The sequence below is a fragment of the Homarus americanus genome, unplaced genomic scaffold (assembly GCF_018991925.1).
Source record: "Homarus americanus isolate GMGI-L3 unplaced genomic scaffold, GMGI_Hamer_2.0 scaffold53233, whole genome shotgun sequence".
Taxonomy (NCBI): domain Eukaryota; kingdom Metazoa; phylum Arthropoda; class Malacostraca; order Decapoda; family Nephropidae; genus Homarus; species Homarus americanus.
Window position 1 is genome coordinate 5,322,216 of NW_024751660.1, and position 9,486 is coordinate 5,331,701.

The window sequence follows — 9,486 nt, forward strand, 5'->3', positions numbered from 1 at the left end:
TGAGGTAATGGATCTGTATCAACTGTAACGAGAATTTTAGGACTCTTGAGTTTTGTCGTGAAATTATAATAAATAATGATAAAAAACCCACTGCTTTGTTACAAAAATTTTTTAAAACCCTACTTTTGTCCGGGCATGGAAGGATCTTATACTGTATTTAGCTCTATACAGTTTTAGAATCCTATTCATCATGGTACTATGCCTAACACAAAGTTTAAGCCAAAATACAAATTATTCAAAACAAGATGGTGAGGTTTATCATGGTTATATGTCTGGTAAAGGACATTATATCAAAAGTGGAGAAATTGATCCTGAAAACCATTTTTCTGGATGAGTCTTTAATTTGGCAGTAGCTCCAATGCTCTACTTCCACTTAGATTCTTGTCTACTCAGTTTGAGCTAATATGTTTTTGGTATTAAAACTGATTTTGCATAGATTCTTAAGGCATAAAGTTTGCCAATTAGTTAGCTTAAAAGTAAATAGCCAGCCTTCTGCTTAGTCACATAATTCACTAATTGAGTTTTCGCTGTAAGAGTAACCTGAACAGAAACTAAGGGCTAACATTACATGACCTACCAGGTTGTGCTTCCACCAGACCAGATTTCAGAATGGGTCCACCCTTCTTCTCTTTTTTTCAACCTCACCAAATCACAAATGGTCATTTGCAAGTGAACTTCCAAATTTTGTGCTATAACAGTCCCATTAATAAGGAATCCGGGGCCTGGTAGCCCCCACTTTTCATACATCCTTTGAAGGCTGCTGTATCTTCATGAAGTTTTTGGGGACTTGGAAGTAATTACTTGTTGTCATGTGTGCAGTTGTATTCAGTACCGTGCCTCGACCAGTCTATAGATATACAGTACCCTGTATATATGTTTTTTCAAACACGTCTGTTTCTTCATCTCCATGCTGACCACATTCGAGACTCCTGGCCTTGTGGACTGTCTTCTCCACATCAGCCGCCGCCTTCTTGAACTATTTGGGTGGGTGTCACATGATTTAATAATTTAGTTGAAATTTGCTGAGGTTAAATACTGTACAGCAGTACGGTGGACTTGGGGTATGACGTGAGTATGACTGATCTGATATGGAAGACTGTTACAGTGGTAATTAGTCCCATTATTTACCATTTAGAGCAGAATGAACACTCTACTGAAGACTTATATATCCTTCAGTACATAAATGCTTTTACCCTGTTGATTTGCCTTATATGAGCATCAGTTGTCTATGTTGGTTTTGTAATAACCTGCCAGAGAATGTTGGAGTGAGTTGCAAACTGTTGTAATAATCTGTTAGAATGTTGTGAAAGTGTGTGAACTGCCAGAGAATGTTGTGACATGCATAGTGTATGTCTGTAGAGGCATACCTTATTTAGCTACTACTGAATTCTCAATGTATATTACTTTATCATTTTGTAATTCATGTACAGTAGATGTTAGTGATCAGTATTTAGGAGTAATATTAACTCTTTATGCCCACAGCTTCCAGAGTTGCAGGCTGGTGGGAGACTTATTTGATTCTGGATGAGAAGGGACTACCCCATCAGTGTCACGGTCTTGATGCCAACCATGTGCCAGGAGCTGTCATGTTCCTCTTCAAGGTCAGTACTGTACAGTAATTCATCAATTTTCTTTGTGAGAGTAATATAAAGCTAAGAGGTACCTGATTACTTGCAGTCTAATTCACTTGCCTTTCCTGCGTGTGCTGTTGTGTGTCTGTTTATAGTTGTGCTATGTTGAACAAATAGCATGGAGAATCAAACTTCATATCAAGGTTACCCTCCTCTGCATTTCCAAGTCTATATGATGGACACGTGTGAAATTAGGGTTATAATGTATAGAAAATAGTTGATTAAGCAAATAGATAATATATTATTATGCTAAATTGTTCTTTGTAATAGGTAACACTTATAATAGCATTTAATACAGTATAATAGAAAGTGACAGTGAATGAGAGAGCTTGTATAGTTTCTTGATTCTAACCTACCTGAAATGGCATGAAGGTTTGACATGGCCTCATAAGCTATCCATGGATTCAATATAAGATATTGACAATACAGTACTCTATTGTGGTGTGGTATGAAGGTTTGTGCAGTATATCGAAGAAATCAAAAAGGATTTGATTTTATTGACATGATCTCTATAATATTCAGTGGTTGGTGGCAATCACAATTATATTGTGTAATATTTTGTCAGTCTGTGTGGGAGATATTTATCTGGTTTACAAGGTGGACAAGAGTTCATCTTGATATTAATAACATGCCTCACTGTAGAAGATAATCATTATTATCAATACATTGTATATTAATTTACTTGATCATTGGTCCAAGGTGTTAATTAATGTAATTGTGTGCTAATATACATTTTATAATATGTATATCTAAATAATTTTTTATTTAAAAATATTTTATCCTTATCTCATATGTATTTTGAAAATCTTTGAACTAAGTCACAGGTTTCTACTAGAATTTATATCTAGTATGGCGATGATACTCGAACGAATGTCAAGTCCTCGTGTGTTCCTGTAGCCAGGTACCGAAAAAGTTATTGATAGCATGACTTGGAGGAATAGCTTCTCCATCCACTATTTTGTTTTTCAATAAGTGGTGTAACCATCAGCAGTAACTTGTCCAAACATTCTATCCATTAGCAGGAAATTCATTCAGCATAATTGACAATTTATTACAATTCAGATAACAGATTCTCATGGAGTAATGATTCTGCTTATTCAGCCATTTTTTTTTGGCCCAACATCTCCGTTAGCCATGTATTCTTATCCTTGCCTAAGCGAAACTCAAGAGCAAGAGCTACACAAGCATCACTGTCAACATTCATGATTGGTGATTCCAGAACCTCGTATCAACGACAAGATCGCAAAACATTGACTGTTAATCAAGACAGATTTTGATGAATTCTTGCTGTCAATATATTGAGTAACTTTATTGATTGTGTATGATCCACTTTAGACTAAAGCTTTACTTTCATCAACACCTGCCAGCTGACAAATTATTTACATAAACCCCATGAGTGTATTTGCTGACTAAATATTCATGTTTATGTCAAGGAAAAATCCCATACTAGTATGCACAAAGTCATCCTAGTCCATAATCCAGAAGTACGATGATTCACTCAAAAGTTGTTGTCAGGTTGATTCTATATACAAACTGATTTTAATTTGTTTTGTATATTAATGACGTCGTTTCAAATTCTAGGTTACTTTGGTAATATCTGTACTCCGTGATTATGCGGTGGTACCCTGAACTTCTAGAAAACAAGGTGTTGAAAAGGTGTGGTGTAAAATCCGAGCTGGATGAACTCTACCTGGATAACCTTCTCTGCCACATGTTGTGTCTTTCCTCCTAGGAAGGATGCTAGCAGGAACTGTTTAAGATTATTGAGTAAGTTTAACTATTGAAGGAACAAGGAAGATCTTGTCAGTGAGGTACTATCAACTGTTAGCCTTTTATCATTAAGTCTCAAACTTGGTACTGTGCCTGTTTAGAGAGACTGATAAGAAAGTAATAGACAACCCGTTTTGCCTAGAGGGTGACCGTGGAGGCTCCATTACAACATCTGATATCCTCTACAACAAAATAATAATACTGAAGTGAAATTAATGCTCACATTAGAAGCAACTATCTATGTCTCACCCCAGTTTAATTTGTATTCTGACTTTAATGAACATTCTTGGGTTTCATACATAAATTTGCATATGATCTAAATTATCATCACTACTATAGGCTTTTCATATGCAAATTTGCATCTGAGGATATGAGGTAAAAAATAAAATTATTTTTGTTTTAACGTAGAACACTAGACATGCAAGATGCACATTTGGCAACATCAACCGCGATCTGGCAACTATGTGGACTGCACCCAGGTCACCACACCACATCTCCTTTTGGTTTTTAAAGGACCCAGGATATAACGTTGACTCACATTTCCACACATTTCCTTGCGGCTTTGCTGATTTTCCATGCACCAGTGATTTTATTTATTTATAACTTTGTTGAGAGCTTTGAACCATGCCTCGTGTTGTGGAGGTGGGAAAACAAAAAGTGCAGGAGATTGCACCGTGGGTGATAATGTGGTGCCTCCTGATGCATCTCCTAACAAATATTAATTTTTCACAACTATTTTCCCTAAATCTTACATTTTTAAAAGAAATTAAGTTCATATTGCAATCCATGAAATATGAAGATATAAAGTGATGTATAAACAGTTCAGTAAGCATATATTTTATTGTTTTATTTGCGCTTATGTATGAAATAATTACTTTATCGTGATTCGCATATTAAAATGTTTGTACACAATTTTTTCCAATGCTCATAACAGATTCCACCAATTTTAGCTCAAATAACAAGTTAGCTATGACTCATTACATACAATTATCACTTGTGTGGTGCAGTCAAGTGCTGTGAAGTGAGTAACAGGGCAGGCCTGGCGTCTCATGAGAGTGCCGACCCAACCCAGAGTAATTAAAATATATGGATTTTTTTTTTTTTTTTACAATGTTATGTTCTAAATTATAATCTATGGCTGGACTTAATGCTAGACAGAACCTATTTTCAGTCCTTGAAATTAATTAAAAGGGAAAATAAAATATATTTTAAAATAAAGAATATCGCCATTCAAAGTTTAAGTGTTATTACTTTTTATTATTTAAATATATTTTAATTTTCTCTCAATACAAAAATTCCTTTTGTAAATGAATTTTCATCAAGCACCATACCAGACCCATCATCAAACAGCATCAATTTGGGCCGAGAGGACTTTAGAACATTAAAAAAAGGTTCCAAGAGAGGATATTAGGACCCAAAATATACTTGAAATACTACAACTACCGATATTCAGATTCATTCTTTAACCCAGATAACCAATTCATGCTGTCCCCATGCATCAGGTGAGTGTTTTTATGTACATAGATTCTTGAAACAGACAAAAAAGTTGATACTGTAATATGAAAATAAAAGTTTGTACATTGGGTATAATAACGAATCTAATTGGTTCTAGAACCATTAAATTATAGCATTAGTTCAAATATAGGATAATCGTTCCAGGCCCCAAATACAACCATAACACTGAAAATATAATATAAAATTGTAAAATTGTAAAAAGTGCATAAATATGCATCTAAACCCTGAAATAAAGAATATCATTAATACTTATGACAAAAACAATAAATTAGTAAAAAAAAAATTTTAAATAATGTTTTGTAGGAGTTTCGTTAGATTATAACATTCTCAATTTTATAGGTAAAACCATTCGTTATAGGAATATTCGTGAGTAGGATCCGTTCGTTATAGCAACTACACACTGTATATGTTTATTGTTCTATTTAGTCTTGGCTTATGAAAAAGTTGCAAAGATCAGTGATTTTGGGGATAATGTTCACATAAGTTATGTATGTAAAGGAACTAAAGAGGTTTGCGAGAAACAACACCTATCAAAAATGCTCCATTATCTCTCAGCCTTGTAAAAAACCTCTATTTGAGGTCTGTCGTTAGATCTTACATCTCGAAAAACTCGTAAATTTGTAAACTAAATTGCATATTTGCAGGAGACCACCATGTATTGACTGTTTAAGTAAAACTCGACTTAATATTTTCCAGATGCAGGTATCTTCTCACCAGAATTGGAACAATGAATATCAACAATAACTATCATGTTGACAGGCTTATTTGAGGCTGGACAAATGAACATTCACCAATCAGCCACTAACAGTGGAATATTTATAGTACCCACAGTGATCATTCATCATACCCTGAGCTGATGGAGATGGTGGCTCAGCTTGCACCTCATTATGTGAAACCTATAGTGAAGATGGTCAAAATCAGCTGATCTCATCCCAATGCTCCTGATCAGATAGTTAAGGAGACATGTCTGTTTATGGACATTTTCTCACTTTATCAACACCTACCCCACTCGTGGTACCTGATGTTGTGTCTATGTTAATGAAAGCGGGATCTCCATGTTATTATCCTACCGCCCGGCGCTGTATATCGTGGTCTGTCACCTAGAACTGGGCGCACCCGAGGTTATTTCTCCTGAAACTCACACTCCTATCACCTGCCTCCCAATCTCACTCACTGCTCCAACTTCAAGTGTCTCTCTGGACATTGGCCTACCCGACTCCGTATGTCACATCCTTCAGACATATCCTTATGGTAACTTATACGCCCAATAGTAATGGCTCGCCTCTTCCAAGTAAGAGTGTCAGTGGGACACAATTATATGCACCGTACTATTAATGAAATTCAAACAGACAGTGAGTTGAGTAATAACGGTGTCATATGATGAACAACCTACTTCAGGGTCCTAGTGAGGAGTAACAAGCGGTGTCGTATGATGGAACAACCTGCTAGGGTCTAGTGAGTTGAGTAGCAAGCAGTGTAAGTATGATGGTAAAACCTACTTCAGGGTCAATAACTGGCGAGTTGAGTAACAAGCAGTGTCACGGATGGAACAACCTACTTCAAGGTCTAGTGAGCTGAGTAACAAGCAGTGCCAGTGATGGAACAACCTACTTCAAGGTCTTGTGAGTTGGGTAACAAGCGGTGTCGTATGATGGAACAACCTACTTCAAGGTCTAACAGTGAGATGGTAACAAGCAGTGCCACATGATGGAAGAACCTACTTCAAGGTCTAGTGAGTTGAGTAACAAGCAGTCCACATGATAACAACCTACTTCAGGTTGTAGTGAGTTGAGTAACAAGCAGTGCACATGATGGAACAACCTACTTCAAGTCTAGTGAGTTGAGTAACAACAGTGCCACATGATGGAACAACCTACTTCAGGGTCTAGTGAGTTAAGTAACAAGCAGTGCCACATGATGGAACAACCTACTTCAGGTTGTAGTGAGTTGGCAACAAGCAATGCCACATGATGGAACAACCTACTTCAGGGTCTAACAGTGAGTTGAGTAACAAGCAGTGCCACATGATGGAACAACCTGCTCAGGTTGTAGTGAGAGAACAAGCAGCCACATGATGGAACAACCTACTTCAGGTCTAGTGAGTTGAGTAACAAGCAGCCACATGATGGACAACCACTCCAGATTGTAGTGATTATAACAAAGCAGTGCCACATGATGAACAACCTACTTCAAGCCAAGCGAATAACAAGCAGTGCCACAGATGGAACAACTCTTTAGGGTCTAAGTTGAGTAAAAGCAGTGCCACATGATGGAACCTACTTCAGGTTGTAGTGAGTTGAGTAACAAGCAGTGCCACATGATGGAACAACCTACTTCAGGTCACAGTGAGTTGAGTAACAAGCATGCCACATGATGGAACAACCTGCTTCAGGTGTAGTGAGTGAGTAACAAGCAGTGCCACATGATAACAACCTACTTCAGGTTGTTGAGTTGAGTAACAAGCAGTGCCACATGATGGAACAACCTACTTCAGGGTCTAACAGTGAGTTGAGTAACAAGCAGTGCCATGATGGAACAACCTACTTCAGATTCTAGTGAGTTGAGTAACAAGCAGTGCCACATGATGGAACAACCTACTTCAAGGCCTAGTGAGTTAGTAACAAGCAGTGCCACATGATGGAACAACCTGCTTCAAGGTCTAACAGTAAGTTGAGTAAGCGGTGTCGTTTGATGAACAACCCTACTTCAGGGTCTAGTGAGTTGAGTAATAAGCGGTGTCATATGATGGAACAACCTGCTTCAGGGTCTAACTTATTGCTCAAAAAACAATTTGGTTTCTGCTTTGGGTAGTTATATATGGAACACTACCTGCTACAGAATGACAATAAGGACATGTTTAGATTACCTGTATTAAGAAGTGGGGTGAGCCCAACACCCATGAAACCATCTTCAGCTAATGATAATGTTAGCCCCACTCAAGAAACATCTTCAGGACAGTCAAAGCGTTCTAAGCTGATGAAAGAGATAGATAAATTGATATCTAAAGAATGTGCATTCCTAGAAGTTAATGATGGAATTGCTGCAAATGATCTATCACAAGTGTTATTAGGTGCTAGAACTGTGTCAAAAGCTGTTGAAAGACTTATGTCACACCTAACTGAACCTTTTAGCTCCTATGTGACATTTAACACAAGTTAACCAACATCTTTGTTTGCCCAAAAATGGTAATTTATTTTATTAAAAAGAACAATTTGTTACAGGGTTCATAGAGCAGCAGGAGAGGTGACAGCACTTTTGACTACAAATCTGATATTCTGAGGTCATGATTTTAGGGTCCATACACCCATGTTAGTCATTTATCATTAAGTGCAACTCTGTTGGTGTCAAGGGATTTTGAACTTGACAAGTTTTCCTGTATTAGAATTTATTTATCTTAATTCAGATCTAAATTGTCATAAAAGAATGAAAGCATATTATATGCGCACAGTTAATCTTCAAACGAACTTTGAGAGCTCCAGTGTACCTTCCTTGATCAGGAGTTATTTGCATTCTTGGTGAACAGACAACCACTCACCCAGTTGGAGCAAATCAGTGGGGTGGTAAACCCCTCATCTCATGGTTGCTTCAACAGTCGGTTAGGTTACTTGCTGAAGAATGAATTTGCTCGATTTGGTCTTTAGTTTGTAAATTTGCTGAGTTTTCTTACAACAAAAAGAATATGATGTTTTGTTAAATACTGTACAGTCACTGAGGGAATATTTTTGGTAAACATCACTTAACTTTTCCTTCAGCTATAAAATGTTATTTCATATTTTAATTCTTTTATATATTTACTTCCATGTAGTAGTTAATAATCCAGTATTGTTTTTGCTTGTACATGATTTTTGCGCAAAGTTTGTTTATGAATGATAAACGACTTAAAAGTATTATTTGTCCTTATATTTATTTTCACAGGTACATGTTTTCTCTATTACAATAAGATACTATTTCCAATAAATTATAAAATCTGAATAAGCTTTGTTAATGAGTTGTGTATTATTAGTTATTGTTTACACTTTTAACCATACAGTCCATCGAGTCCAAAACCATTTAATTAGTTTTGCAATATTACCTCGAGTGCTGGGCAGCCTTCATGTGGTGCTGTTTCTGTACGCGTGTAATCGTAAACCCACATCAATGGTGAACTTTACTGCAGTATGAACACATAAAAAGCAGATCCAGCTTCCTTACCTGGAACTGAAGGCATACTATACTGGGTGAAGGTACTGTCTTGTTTTTGTAGAAAAATTGATGACCATCTTTTAGTGGCAATTTATAAATTTCGGCTTCTAAATTAAAACACTCCTTTAATTGATTTTTTTTTTTTAACCTTAAAAGATCTTGGACCTGCTCTTGGTTTTACTTATGCAAGACAATTTACATGAAGCATCTTATGGAACTTACTGTACTATAATAATTATGCATGGGAGTATTCAAGGTCAATGGCTTACAGGAATTCGCTGGTCATACCCGAGTTGATTCAAGCTGAAAATGACATAACTCTTACAGTACTATATACTGTAGTTGTTGTGTTGTGTTGTCTGCAACAATGCTTGAAGCCCTTTCCAAA